Genomic DNA, 14115 nt, shown 5'->3' with positions numbered 1-14115 from the left:
GAACAATCCCCACCTGTTCAATGCCCCTAAACCAGACGATAAAGCTCAAGGGAACCAGGTCAGACAGTGGATACCAAAGGCCTTATGGCAATCAGGGAAGAACCTTTGTCTTCCCAGCTCAGAATGCCCAGTTCCACAGCCAGAAACAGCCGGTTAATCAGCAAGCTGCACAACCGACTCAGACTGCTCCGCATGATGACATGAAGAGCCTCGCCAATATGATGAGCCAGCTGCTCCAAGGACAGCAGATCCAAGGGAAAGCACTGAACCAGGTCACAAACGACATCAACACCAGGATGAATCATATGTTCAATGACCTGAGTGTGAAGTATGACAATGTCTCAAGCCATATGAGACAGATGGATATTCAGATTGCTTAGACTGCTGAGAATGTGAAGAGACAGCAAGGAACTCTCCCTGGGAAAACAGACAAGAACCCCAAGGAGTGCAATGCAGTAGGTTTAAGGAGTGGAAAGCAACTGCCTGATCTAGACCCCAGGAGATTCACATCGGCTGATAAAGGGAAGCAGAAGGAGTCGGATCAGCCTTCTGAAGCTGTACCCACAGATGAGGAAGATGCAGAACAACCTACTGAGACTGTTCCGACTGAAGCAGAGCGACCCGCTGGGGTTGTTCCACCGACTGCAGCACCTTCTCCTGCTCGTCTGTATGTACCGAAAGTGCCCTACCCTGTTCCAACTAAGGCTACACGCAAGGATAAGGAAGAGATGAAGTGCAGGAAGATGCTGGAAGACCTAACTGTCAAGCTCCCTCTGATGAGTGCGATCCAGATGATACCATCCATGCATAGCTTTGTTAAGGGATTGATCTCTGGGAAGATATCTGATGACAGCGAATTCATGATTGTCTCTAAGGAGTGCAGCGCGGTGCTCCAGAACAGAAGGATCAAGAAGTTGGGTGATCCGGGAAAATTTGTTCTCTCGGTTCAAATTGGCAGAACACTCTTCTCATGCTCACTAGTCGATCTAGGGTCGAGCATAAACCTCATGCCATATACTGTGGCTAAGCGCCTTGGATACACGGACTTCAAGCCTACCAGGATGTCACTGGTGTTTACTGATTGATCTGTGAAGTCTCCAGTTGGAATCCTCGAAGATCTTCAAGTCCTGGTTGGAAACACAATTGTTCCTACCGATTTCGTTGTTCTGGAAGTCGAGGAAGACTCCAATGATCCCCTGATCCTAGGCAGACCATTCCTCTGCACTGTTGGAGCTATCATTGATGTTCGACAAGGGAAGATTGATCTCCACCTTGGAGATATTGTGATGAAGTTTGAGATGGATCAGATGCTCAAGAAGCCGATGCTGGATGGACAAACTTTCACTGTCCAAGAAGATGGTGATCCGCTAGAGCCGCATGAAGGAATGATCGAGGAGATTCTCACCGAGGATCCACTTGAACTCGCCTTAGTCAGAGCTGAAGCCGAGCAGAGCTTAGAGAGTGTTGATGCTGATGCCTATGCCAAATTCCTGGATTCAGCCAGGACTATGGAGAGAATGGTGGCGAATCTAAGTCTGGGGGAGAACAGTGACTCTAGCACAGCGACTGGAACAACCGCACCTCAGAACCCGTCTGTTCCGGCAGCTCAGACCGATGACTCATGGAGCGAGCTGAAAGCTCCAAAGGTAGAGCTCAAATCCCTTCCCAAGGGACTCAGGTATGCATTTCTTGGACCCAACTCCACTTATCCTGTCATTGTGAATGCTGACCTGAACAATGCAGAGACTGCTCTGCTTTTGTGTGAACTGAGAAAATATCGTAAGGCTTTGGGTTATTCTCTAGCTGACATACCTGGCATTTCACCTGATCTGTGCATGCATAGAATACACCTGGAAGATGAATCGATGACTTCTGTAGAACATTAGAGGAGGTTAAACCCGAATCTAAAAGATGTTGTAAAGAAAGAGATAATGAAACTTCTAGAAGCAGGTGTGATCTATGCGATCTCTGATAGTAAGTGGGTTAGTCCTGTGCATGTAGTACCTAAGAAAGGTGGGATCACTGTGATAACCAATGAAAAGAATGAATTGATCCCCACTAGAACAGTTACTGGTCATCGCATGTGCATTGATTTTCGTAAGTTTGAATTCTGCGACTCGTAAGGATCACTTCCCACTTCCTTTTATTGATCAAATGCTTGAGAGATTGGCTAACCACCCTTACTATTGCTTTTAGATGGTTATTCAGGTTTCTTTCAGATTCCCATCCACCCAGATGATCAGGAGAAGACGACGTTCACATGCCCTTATGGAACATATGCATACAGGAGGATGCCCTTCGGCTTGTGCAATGCTCCAGCGACCTTCCAGCGATGCATGATGTCGATTTTTACTGATCTGATCGAAGACATAATGGAGGTTTTCATGGACGATTTCAGCGTCTATGGAAGCTCCTTTCATGTCTGTTTGTCAAACTTGTGCAGGGTGCTGAAGCGATGCGAGGAGAAGCATCTGGTGCTGAACTGGGAGAAATGCCACTTCATGGTCAGAGATGGGATTGTTCTGGGACACAAGATATCAGAGAAAGGCATTGAGGTGGAAAAGGCCAAGATCGAAGTCATGATGAGTCTGCAACCACCAACTTCAGTGAAGGGAATCAGGAGTTTCTTGGGACACGCTGGTTTCTATAGGAGGTTCATCCAGGACTTCTCTAAGATCGCGAGACCACTCACTCGGTTGCTCTGCAAGGAAGCTCAGTTTGCCTTTGACAGCGACTGCTTAGCCGCATTCCACACGATCAAGGGAGCCCTAGTCAGTGCACCAGTTGTCCAACCTCCAGACTGGGATCTTCCTTTTGAGATAATGACAGATGCAAGTGATTTTGCAGTGGGAGCAGTCCTTGGACAGCGTAAGGACAAGAAGCTTCACGTGATCTACTATGCAAGCAGAACCTTAGATGAAGCTCAGTGCCGATACGCAACCACAGAGAAGGAGCTCCTTGCCATCGTGTTCGCTTTTGAGAAGTTCAGATCCTATCTGGTTGGATCAAAGGTGATTGTGCACACAGACCACACGGCTCTCAAGTACATACTCACGAGGAAGGATGCTAAACCGCGGCTCTTAAGATGGATTCTCTTGCTCCAAGAGTTTGATCTAGAGATAAGAGACAAGAAGGGGGTTGATAATGGAGTAGCAGATCATCTCTCCAGGATGAAAGTGTCAGATGAGACAGTTCTTGATGTGGAACAACCGATGGAGTACGTCAATGCGATTGGTCTGCGCAACATGGAGCAGTCGTCAACTGCCATCAAGGACTGTTCCCGCGTAGAAGGAGCATTCGTTGCAGTGATCCAGAAGGAGTACCCGAACCTTCCATGGTTTGCTGAGATTGCCAACTTCTTGGCAGCTGAGAAAGAACCTTTGAGGTTCACTGGGAATGAGAAGAGGAAATTTCTAAGGGAGACAAGGCACTACTTCTGGGATGAGCCGTATCTCTATCGGCAGGGCAAGGATGGGATCTTCAGGAGATGTGTTCCAGAGGCTGATATTCCAGGGATCCTTCACCACTGCCATGGTTCCTCTTACGCTGGTCACTTTGCCACCTTCAAGACTGTTTCCAAGATCCTCTAAGACGGGTTCTGGTGGCCCACTATGTTCAGAGATGCTCACGCCTTCATATCTCGATGCAATTCATGCCAAAGGATGGGGAGTATAAGCAAGAGAAACGAGATGCCTCAGAACTACATCTTGGAAGTTGAAGTGTTCGATTGCTGGGGGATCGATTTCATGGGACCTTTCCCAGTCTCTCACAAGAATGAGTACATCCTAGTTGTTGTGGACTATGTCTCCAAGTGGGTAGAAGCGATTGCTAGTCCAACTAATGATGCGCGAGTTGTAACCAAGATGTTCACCTCCATCATCTTTCCAAGATTTGGAGTGCCTAGAGTGGTTATAAGCGATGGTGGAACTCACTTTATCAACAAGTTGTTCCAAGGATTGCTGAGCAAGAATGGTGTGAAACACAAGGTTGCAACCGCCTATCATCCTCAAACAAGTGGTCAAGTGGAAGTTTCCAACAGAGAGATCAAGAACATCCTCCAGAAGACTGTCAACACCACCCGCAAGGATTGGTCCCTTAAGCTTGACGATGCTCTTTGGGCGTACAGAACAGCCTACAAGACCCCTTTAGGGACCACTCCCTATCATCTGGTCTATGGCAAGGCGTGCCACCTACCTGTTGAGCTAGAGTACAAGGCGGCTTGGGCTGTCAAACTACTCAACTTCGACATCAAACCTGCCAAGGAGAGGCGAACCATTCAGATCCACGAGTTGGAGGAAATCAGGCATCTGGCCTATGAGAGTTCTAAGATCTACAAGGAAAAGACCAAGGCGTTCCACGACAAGCGGATCATCAGCAGAAGCTTTGCTCCGAACGATCAGGTCTTACTCTTCAATTCACGGGTTAAGCTGTTCCCTGGAAAGCTTAAATCTAGATGGTCTGGACCTTTCACCATTAAGGAGGTTCGCCCTTATGGAGCTGTTGTGTTGCTGGACACAAGAGGAGGAGAATTTGTTGTCAATGGTCAGCGTCTCAAGCCATATCTTGCTGACACAACAATCGCTGAAGGTGTAGGGATACCCTTAAGCGATCCCCCTCAAGCCTAATCGGCTTATTGAAGTCAAGCTAGTGACAGAAAACAAGCGCTTGGTGGGAGGCAACCCACTGGTGAGTGTAAATATTGTTTTCTTTTTGTCTTTATCTTTCTAGGAACTAACTTGCAGGTTGAAAAATCAAGAAAATTCGAGATCACTCCAGCGGTTGTTCCGCCGATTGTTCCCAGGTAAGTTCTCGAACAAAAAAAAAATAAAAAAATAAAAATAAAAAAAAGGGAAGGGGAAGCGGTTTTGATTGGCCCTTTAAAGCCCAAACATTCCACTTCCCCACTTCATCTCTCTCGCCGCACAACCCCCCCCCCCCTTTAGAACCCTAAAATCGCGAACTCTCATCTCTCTCTTTCTCATCGATTTTGGTTCTAACCTTTTGGGATTCTCTTGAGATTGGGTTGTTTTGCAGGAATCACCTCTCCAATCAAGGTAATCGGACAAGAACTCTCCCCCTCTTTGCGCATGCAAATCGCGATTTGGGAGTGATTTCTTGGATCCTCTTTTTCCTTTATGCTTTGCGATTTCCTCATAGATTGTAGCTCTTGATAGTATACTTGCTACTAGGATCGAATTCATGATTGATTTTCAATGGAAGAGGAACCGATTTGTTGCTTGTGATTCTTGGACTTTGGGATTCCCACTGTTGAGATTGAGACTTGTGTAGGTTGTCTAGTAATCGATGGACTTGGATAGAACAAGAAGATTGGATTGTTCCATCGTTTCTAGAACAACCAACGAACTGTGCTGATATTGGGATTTTTTTTTTGTCTTGCAGATGCCTCCAAAGATGCGGAACGCACGAGCCACCAAGAGCACAGCTTCTCCAGCCGCGAGTGCTCCACCTGGTTACCCATGGCCGAACAAGACTGAGGGCGCGCCCATCGACCTCAATGATCCGATGCTCCTTGACTTCAACGTTGAGGGATGGGACAAGGAGTCGGCAGCGATATACAACAGGCTCCTCCTAGCAGAGATCTTGCCTACGCGATTCGTGCACCAGCCAACACTAGGCACTATAGGCCTTGATACTGAGGTGTTCGACACGATGCAGGCTATGGGAATCATGCCTCTCTGCTACCAGGCCCAGGTTCTATACCCAGATTTGGTCAGGCAAGTGCTCGCGACGTGCAAGATCACTTACCAGAACCCCAATGCGCCTACATACGAGAACTGCTCCTTCTCCTTCATGGCTGATGGCAAGTTCTGCACCATCTCTCTCAAAGATCTGAACACGCTGCTCGAGATTGCAGACACGCCAAAGGGGGTTTCAGTGGAAAAGAAGTTCAAACCGTCAGACACCTTTTGGGATCTCATCGCAGCCGGCAAGTTCACCTCTCGCAAGGCCTATCAGTCGCAGATCCGGAACCCTGATATCCGGATCATCGCCAAGATTGTGTCCAATGTCTTGTTCGCGAAGGAGTACACCTCCAAGATCACGAATGGAGAGCTCCAGGTTCTCTACACGGGACTTGAGGATGAGATGCGCAGAGAGAACATCACCCCGATCCAGGAAGTCAAGACCAACCCAGGGTATCATCTCATCTCCATGTTCGCTGACCGCAGAGACACACTGGTTCGGACTGATGATAAGAAGGATCGTTGCGGCAGTCTGCTCACACCTGATGTTAAGAGTTTTGAGGCTCCTAAGTCAAATGATAGTATAGTGGTAGTAAGTTGTCGAACCAGTTCTGAGGGATTCAAATGCAGAGAGAATGCAAGTATTTGCCTAATCTAAGTGCAGCCAGTGATTTGATGATTTCTAAACTAATGATTAAAGCTAATGCAAAGCAATAAAAATGATATTTTTAAGCTATTGGAAAGGAGAACTCATGGGTATAGGGATTTAGACCTTGGGTGATCAGGTTTCGAACTAAGGATGACAAATGAATCAATCAAACTATTAACCTTAAGCCTAGACACAATTCTAAGCAAGCTCTATGTCTAGATGAATGCTCATTTGCTAACATGTCTCAAACATCAAATGTCTTTGGTTGAATAACATGCAAGCAATCATTACTAACAAGTCTATTAGCTATCTTAGCATCTTTAACAACAAATCTCTTTGGCAAAGTACACTAAAAGCCTAGGAGAGTTGACTCAGGCATTTCATCAAACACCTTTTGGGTGGAAAATGCCTAGAGATCACCCTTTGAGTGGCCTACTCAAATGATGCATTAAGATCACTCTACTAGCAAGGAACAAGTATGATCTACACCTAAAACATCCTAGAACTAACCTAATCACCCTTAATCACCCTAACCCATGAATCCAAAAGGTGATTACTCACTAATCTCCATGATTCCTCTTAAACCCATGGTGGATTTCAGATGAATCATATAGAGAATTAGAAGAAAATCACAAGAACACAAGAACAATCAAAGCCAAAAGAGAACTTTTCTTGAGAGAGTTTTGTGTTCTTCAATAGATAAAAGATTATCTGCCAAAAGGTGGCTACAACATACTTAAACATTAGGTTTTTCAGAGTAAAAACGTGCATAAGAAATTGCAAAAAGGTCCTTGAAAAAACATAAAATCGTGTAGCAAAAGGGGCTGGAGCGACCTTGGGGGGTCGCTCTGAGAGGTCGCTCCAGCCTCCATTTTTGTGTCTCCGGGCGATGAAAACGCGAGCTACTTAGGTGGGTCGCTCTGGTTGGTCGCTCTGGTTGGGAGCTACCTTAGGGGGTCGCTCCAGAAGGTCACTCTGCGGTTCTCGACCAGGATGGATATGCCTCTAGTAAATTGATCGTAACTTCTCCATTACATCTCCAAATGACTTGAAACCACTTCCATTAGAAAGCTAACTCAATTTCCTGTGTTTCCACAAAATCTTAGCAACAGAATATTTCTCTAAGGCCTCCATCCATGCTCATCTTTCACCCCCTTTTTGATCACATTGCTTCCAAATGTCTCCAAGAACTCCATGTGGTGTTCCAATACCTGATAGAGACATATGTATGCCAAATGCAACCTAAACATGTCTAAATCCTAATCTATATGATGCAAATGCTTATGAATGAATATCTAAAACAATGCAAATATGCAAGATATCAACTCCCCCACACTAGTCCTTTACTTGTCCACAAGTAAACTTTCAAGAACCAAGGAGAAAATGTATGAAGATGGGGACTCATAACCAAAAGAAACTCTTCTTAGTTCTCAACCTAACAACCTTGCATAATCATACCAAATAGCAAGAGCAAAGATTTCATCCATCTCTAACTTCTCTAAGCCTATCCCAGCTCCTTTGATCTCTACACTCATTAATCATGCATCCACAAACCACAAATCCACCATCTCTCTAACATTCAGGAAGCAAACTCAATAGACATCTCACAAATGGTCAACTGGTCCAAGTCATTTGGTTTGGTAAGACAAAGGCTTTAATGCAAGTGAAATCAGAGGTTCAAAATGATCTTTTAAGGTGGTTTACTCTCAAAATTAAGTAGCTTTGACATTACACATAATATATCTAAGAAAGGGATCAACTCATGCATACAATGCTCAATCTCCATTGTTCTACCCTTTCCCAAACATACAAGATATTTAATTATTCCTCAATGTCAAACCCAACTCACATCTCTCACCAAAAGATCCCAAGAACATTCTTCACATCAGACTATTTCTTTTTGAAATCAATAAGGGATTTTTCACAATTTTAAAACAAATCTTAGCTCCTAACAACTTTGCTAGCCCCCTTTTTCATTCTTTTTTTTTTCTTTTTTTTTTCTTTTTTCTTTTACTTTTTTTTTTATATTTGGGGGCCAAGACTTTTCACAATAAGAGCTAGATACTTCTCCACTTATCCCATAAAGACTAATCATTTAAGCACAAAGAGTCAAACCTTTCATATTCCCAAATCACAATCACAACACTCACCCCCTTCCTATAGCTAGACAATAGAGTGACTAATCTAGCAAGAATGGAGACTAAGCATTGTCGTTCCCAATACTCTCAACATTATGCACATGTAAAGCTTTCCAAAGAGGCCTCACTCAACAAATAATGATGGTTTAAAAAGGAGGTATGGGTTTTGGGAGTGGAGTACCACTTGAGTTTGTCAAGAAGATTGGTAAAAAGGATAGGACAACTCAAGTGTGTATATCCATGACTTAGCACACAAGGGACCATATGCAAGAGACATTAAAACAGGAGCTTGCTTCAAAGAGAGAGTATCAACAGTCAAATGAGTTTCAAGAGGAGCATTCAAGGCACGAAGTTTACAAGCTTTCCAAAGGGTGCTCAAGCTACTTGTCATGATTACAAAGGTCAACAAATTCAGTACTTAGCATGAGCTCTTTACAAGGTTGAAATCCCCCTAATGCATGAATGCAACCTATATGCTTCTAGACTCAATCCTAAAAATGCAAATGATGCAACTAAATGATTCTTTTTGTGTTTTTCAAAAATTTTTTTTTTTTGATTTTTCTATGCAAATAAGAATGCAATATGCAATGCATGAGACTCAAAATCATGAAAACAAACATGATCAAATACTTGGTACCTCCCCCACACTTAAATCACACAGTCTCTGTGTGAGTGAGGTACCCAATGAAAATGTGAAATACAAAGAAAAGTGGGATTGTGTGTTACCTTCCGTGGAGCGAGGTATGGGGGTCGCTGCGGCAGGTCGCTCCCAGCTGGAGCGACCTCGTGACGTCGCTGCGAGACCTCGCCCTGACTGCGGTTTCTGTGTTTCCACTCGCGTGTGACGCGAGCGACCTCGGCATCTCGCTTGAGCGACGTCGCTCCCAGCTGGAGCGACTTCAGTATGTCGCTGCGGAGACCTCGCTCTGGTGTCCGACTTTCTGTTCAATACCTGCACACAACTTCACTTCCCATTGTTTTATGCAATAAAATAATGCAAATACTAATGCAATATATACAAGGATACTCATGGGACTTCCTCCCAAGTGAGCTTGTTTTAAGTCTCTAGCTTGACTTTGCCTCCTTTGGATCAGGCTGGACTAGAGGCAGAAAGTGGAGTTGACACCCCATCTTCCTCAGGTGGTAGCTCAGCAAAGTGATCATCAGCAGCAGGAGGATTCATCTCTTCAATGGTGAAGGCTTGTCCAAATATAGTGGGTTCCTCATTTTCTCCTTGATGTCAAAGTGGAGGATGTTCTCCTTACCCAAATGGAGGTCAATCTTCCCTTCCTTCACATTCACAATAGCTCCTGCAGTAGCTAAGAATGGCCTTCCAAGAATCAATGGGTCTTGAGCCTCCTCACCCATCTCAAGCACAACAAAATCTGTAGGTATCTCATACCTTCCAATCTTCACAGGGAGGTTCTCTAGGATGCCCACAGGGTACTTCACTGAACGATCAGCCAACACAGAGAGAGTCTACACTTCTTGTATTGAGTGAAACCAAGCTTCTTTGCCACAGACAAAGGCATCAAGCTGACACTAGCTCCCAAATCGCAGAGACATTTCTCAAATACCATAGGTCCAAGAGCACAAGGGAGTGTGAAGCATCCTGGATCCTCTAGCTTCTCTGGAGCATCAAGCCTCTGAATGATGGCATTGCACTCATGACTCAGAACCATCATTCCCTCCATCTCCTTCTTCTTAGCAGCTACAACATCTTTCAGGAGTTTGCTGTATTGAGGAATCAGCATGAAAGCATCAATGATGGGCATTGTAACCTGAGCTTCACTCATCTGCTTCTCAAACAAAGCCTTGTACTTTTGTAGCAGCTGCTTCTTGAATCTACCAGGGAATGGAAGCTTTGGTTCATAGGGAGGGGGGACAGGAGAGCTCTCACTAGCTGGAGCAGCAGATTCACCCTCTTTTGTTGTTTTCTTCTCTTCTCCAACCTTTCCTTTACCCTTGGCTTGCACAATCTTCTCCAAGATCTCAGCATCTGTTTTCTCATCAACAATGACCACTTCATCATCTAGGTTAATGGCCACCTCCTCACCTTGTTTCTCAGCATCCTTGGTGAGGGTTACAGGAGTCAACTGCTTACCACTCCTAAGTGTGACAGCTTTTGCTTCCTTGGGGTTTTGATCTGACTTTCCAGATAGAGATCCTTGCTGGCGGTTCTGGTGGGAGCTCATGGAAGCAAACTGATTCTCCAAATTCTTGACAGAAGAAGCAAGGTGGGAGAATTTGTTGTTGAGCTCATTGTAGCTCCCATCAATCTTGGAGTGAAGGTTCTTCAGCTCATAGCCCACATGCTTCTCACTTCTAGTCTGAGACTCCAAGATCTGTTTCAGTAAGGCATCAGTGTTGCTCTGTTGAGGAGCTAGGAGAGGAGTTTTGCTGAGGCTGATAGTTGCTCTGCTGGTTGTTTCGAGGTTGAAAACCACTCTGCTGGTTGTTTGAATAGGGCTTCTGTTGGTAGTTGTTGTACTGAAAGTTTGGTTCCTTCTTGTACCAGCTACCATTACTGTTGATGAAACACAATTCTGCTTGCCCTTCCAAACCGTCAACCTCATTGACAGTAGGAGGTATCTCCTGGCTTGGGTTGCCAACAAAGTTCACCTGCGCTTGTGTGGCCTTATCAGCAATGAGTTTGTCAATCTTCTCCTGAAGAGCCTTTATCTCATTCCTTGTTTGATTGTCATCACCTCTGCTGCTTCTGTCATGGTCTCCACTGTAGACTGCATCACTCTTAACCATGTTGTCAACTAGAGCATCTGCCTCTTCCTCAGTTCTCCCCAAAAAGAACCCATTGCTAGCTGTATCCAGTCTGGCTCTGTACTTAGGAAGAGCACCTCTGTAGAATGTGCTCAGCAACCTCTCCTTAGAGAATCCATGGTGTGGGCACTGAGCTTGGTAACAATTGAATCTCTCCCAAGCTTCACTGAATCCTTCCAAGTTTTTCTGTTGGAAGCTGGAGATCTCATTCCTCAACTTAGCAGTTCTTGAGGTAGAGAAGAACTTCTCCAAGAATGCCCTTTTGCAGTCTTCCCAAGTGGTGATGGAGTCACTTGGTAGAGACTTTTCCCACTGACGTGCCTTATCCCCCAAAGAGAAAGGGAATAGCTTGAGCTTTAAGGCATCCTCTGACACACCATTAGTCTTTGACATACCACAGTAGCTGTCAAACTTATCCAAGTGATCAAATGGGTCCTCCACAGCCAGACCATGATACTTGTTGTTCTCAATGCAGTTTAGCAGTCCTGACTTGATCTCAAAATTGTTAGCAGCCACAGCTGGTGCTCGGATTCCAAGTCTAGGACCATGGATGTTGGGGCGGTCATAAGTGCCAATGGGGCGAGCTGCTCGCTGTTGTGCCCCTTGGGGTGGAAGATTGTTGACTCCATTGGGGTTCTGAGGATTTTGTTGTTCTTCCATTGCAGCTTCCAGTGTCTGCAGTTGAGCTTGTTGCTCTTCTTCTCTTCTTTTTCTAGCACACTCTCTCTCTAAAGCTCTGATGTCTGCGGCTCTTGGAACAAGGTTTGATGTACCTTTGCTCCTCAAGTTCATACACCTGAAAATCACAAAGAGGTGAAGAAGAGAATCAGTAACTTACAAAAATAAAAATGACTTAGTCTCAAGCAAATGACTAAATCTCAATGTTCAAATCAAACTCAGAATTTGGCAACGGCGCCAATTTGATGCTAGGAGTTTTGAGGCTCCTAAGTCAAATGATAGTATAGTGGTAGTAAGTTGTCGAACCAGTTCTGAGGGATTCAAATGCAGAGAGAATGCAAGTATTTGCCTAATCTAAGTGCAGCCAGTGATTTGATGATTTCTAAACTAATGATTAAAGCTAATGCAAAGCAATAAAAATGATATTTTTAAGCTATTGGAAAGGAGAACTCATGGGTATAGGGATTTAGACCTTGGGTGATCAGGTTTCGAACTAAGGATGACAAATGAATCAATCAAACTATTAACCTTAAGCCTAGACACAATTCTAAGCAAGCTCTATGTCTAGATGAATGCTCATTTGCTAACATGTCTCAAACATCAAATGTCTTTGGTTGAATAACATGCAAGCAATCATTACTAACAAGTCTATTAGCTATCTTAGCATCTTTAACAACAAATCTCTTTGGCAAAGTACACTAAAAGCCTAGGAGAGTTGACTCAGGCATTTCATCAAACACCTTTTGGGTGGGAAATGCCTAGAGATCACCATTTGAGTGGCCTACTCAAATGATGCATTAAGATCACTCTACTAGCAAGGAACAAGTATGATCTACACCTAAAACATCCTAGAACTAACCTAATTACCCTTAATCACCCTAACCCATGAATCCAAAAGGTGATTACTCACTAATCTCCATGATTCCTCTTAAACCCATGGTGGATTTCAGATGAATCATATAGAGAATTAGAAGAAAATCACAAGAACACAAGAACAATCAAAGCCAAAAGAGAACTTTTCTTGAGAGAGTTTTGTGTTCTTCAATAGATAAAAGATTATCTGCCAAAAGGTGGCTACAACATACTTAAACATTAGGTTTTCAGAGTAAAAACGTGCATAAGAAATTGCAAAAAGGTCCTTGAAAAAACATAAAATCGTGTAGCAAAAGGGGCTGGAGCGACCTTGGGGGGTCGCTCTGAGAGGTCGCTCCAGCCTCCATTTTTGTGTCTCCGGGCGATGAAAACGCGAGCTACTTAGGTGGGTCGCTCTGGTTGGTCGCTCTGGTTGGGAGCTACCTTAGGGGGTCGCTCCAGAAGGTCACTCTGCGGTTCTCGACCAGGATGGATATGCCTCTAGTAAATTGATCGTAACTTCTCCATTACATCTCCAAATGACTTGAAACCACTTCCATTAGAAAGCTAACTCAATTTCCTGTGTCTCCACAAAATCTTAGCAACAGAAGATTTCTCTAAGGCCTCCATCCATGCTCATCTTTCACCCCCTTTTTGATCACATTGCTTCCAAATGTCTCCAAGAACTCCATGTGGTGTTCCAATACCTGATAGAGACATATGTATGCCAAATGCAACCTAAACATGTCTAAATCCTAATCTATATGATGCAAATGCTTATGAATGAATATCTAAAACAATGCAAATATGCAAGATATCAACACCCTTGTTCCAGCAATTCAACATCAACCTCAGCTCTTACACGGTCGTCTCTGCGATAGAGTACATCGATACTCCTTACCTGATCGCATGCCACATCCTGCGCGACGAGACCACCTACAAGTTCCAGGATAAAGAAGGGAACCCTCTGTACTGCAAGCTCCCTATGCATGGGTTCACAGACTTCTTATCCTTGGAGAAAATTGTGTTCTCACTCGATGAAGAGCACCTCTGCGATGATCCGAAGGCGCCGGTTCAGCACGATGATGAAGACATGGATGTGTGGAGCATGTGACGCCACCGGCTGATGGTGAGTATGACTTGGAGGATTTCACCGATGTGACTGATGATCACGCCTACAGACGCTGGATGGTTAACTCCCAGAAGAAGAAGAACAGCCTCATGAAGAGGATACTGAAGGCGATCACAGGCGGCTGTATTGGAGCACAGGAGGAGCGTACGCCACAGAGAACAAGGCGCCCAGGCAAGGAACAGGCAG

At 44.6% G+C, this 14115-nt stretch overlaps 1 non-coding gene across 1 annotated transcript; it reads left to right on the top strand.

Moving 5' to 3' along the window:
* The first annotated feature begins 11379 nt into the window (after positions 1–11379).
* On the top strand, positions 11380–11486 carry LOC130503198 (small nucleolar RNA R71). Its single transcript, XR_008940685.1, has one exon. It is a non-coding gene; the product is annotated as a small nucleolar RNA R71 (small nucleolar RNA).
* The last annotated feature ends 2629 nt before the right edge of the window (positions 11487–14115 follow it).

The sequence above is a fragment of the Raphanus sativus genome, unplaced genomic scaffold (genome assembly GCF_000801105.2).
Source record: "Raphanus sativus cultivar WK10039 unplaced genomic scaffold, ASM80110v3 Scaffold0856, whole genome shotgun sequence".
NCBI classification, from domain to species: Eukaryota; Viridiplantae; Streptophyta; class Magnoliopsida; order Brassicales; family Brassicaceae; genus Raphanus; species Raphanus sativus.
This window is presented reverse-complemented; position numbering and strand designations above follow the sequence as displayed.